At 35.5% G+C, this 1,159-nt stretch overlaps 1 non-coding gene across 1 annotated transcript; it reads left to right on the top strand.

Annotated features, from left to right (window-relative positions):
- The first annotated feature begins 342 nt into the window (after positions 1-342).
- On the top strand, positions 343-415 carry TRNAS-GGA (transfer RNA serine (anticodon GGA)). Its single transcript has one exon. It is a non-coding gene; the product is annotated as a tRNA-Ser (tRNA).
- The last annotated feature ends 744 nt before the right edge of the window (positions 416-1,159 follow it).

Here is a 1,159-nt window from a genome sequence, read left to right as displayed (position 1 = left end):
CTCTGTAGATTTGCCTAAACTGGACATTTCATATAAATGGAATCATATGATATGTGTTCCTTTGTGATTGGCTTGCTTTACTTTGCATAATGTGTCCAAAGTTCATCCATGTTGAATCATATAGGCTATTTCATTCTTGTTTACAGTTGAATAGTATTCTGTTATATAAACACACCACATTTTATTTATTCATCAGATGGGCATTTGGATTGTATCCACTTTTTGACTATTATGAATAATAATGATTTCTATGAATATTCACATACAAGTTATTGTGTGTACATTTGTTTTAATTTTTCTTGAATATATACCCAGAAGGTGAATTGCTGGGCAGTAGGGGCTTCCCTGGTGGCTCAGAGGTTAAAGTGTCTGCCTGGAATGCAGGAGACCCAGGTTCGATCCCTGAGTTGGGAAGATCCCCTGGAGAAAGAAATGGCAACCCACTCCAGTACTCTTGCCTGGAGAATCCCATGGAGGGAGGAGCCTGGTAGGCTATAGTCCATGGGATCGCAAAGAGTCGGACATGACTGAGTGACTTCACTTCACTTCACGATAACCCTAAGTTTAACCTCTTTATAAACTACCTATTTTTCTTTTTTTTTTAAGAAACTGCCTATTTTTCAAAATGACTGTATCATGTTACATTCTTCTGAACAGTGAAAGAGAACTCCAGTTTCATCAACATTTGTTTTTGTCTTTTTTATTATAGCCATCTTAGAGCATGTATATTGGTATCTCATTGTAGTTTTGATCTCCATTTACCTAATAAGTAATGATGTTAAGCATCTTTTCATGTGCTTATTGGCCATCTGTATATCTTGTTAGGAAAAATGCCTATTCAGATTGTTTGCCTGCTTTTTAATTGAGTAATTTTTCTTTTACTATTTCACTGTAAGAGCTCTTTATCCTTTATCAGATACATGATTTGCAAATATTTTCTCCTATTTTATGAACTGTGTTTGGACTTTCTTAGTGGTACTCTTTATTGTACAAAAGCTTTTAATTTTGATGATGTCCAATTTATCTATTTTTCCTTTTGATGCTTGGCTTTTAGTATTACACCTAAGAAACCATTGTGTAATCCAAAGTCATGAAAATATGGGGGCTTCCCAGGTGATGCTAGTGGTAAAGAATCCTCCTGCCAATGCAGGAGGCATAA

The sequence above is a fragment of the Muntiacus reevesi genome, chromosome 17 (assembly GCF_963930625.1).
Source record: "Muntiacus reevesi chromosome 17, mMunRee1.1, whole genome shotgun sequence".
In the NCBI taxonomy this organism is placed as follows: Eukaryota; Metazoa; Chordata; class Mammalia; order Artiodactyla; family Cervidae; genus Muntiacus; species Muntiacus reevesi.
The sequence above is the reverse complement of the archived record's forward strand: the minus strand, read 5'-3'. Positions and strand labels throughout refer to the sequence as shown.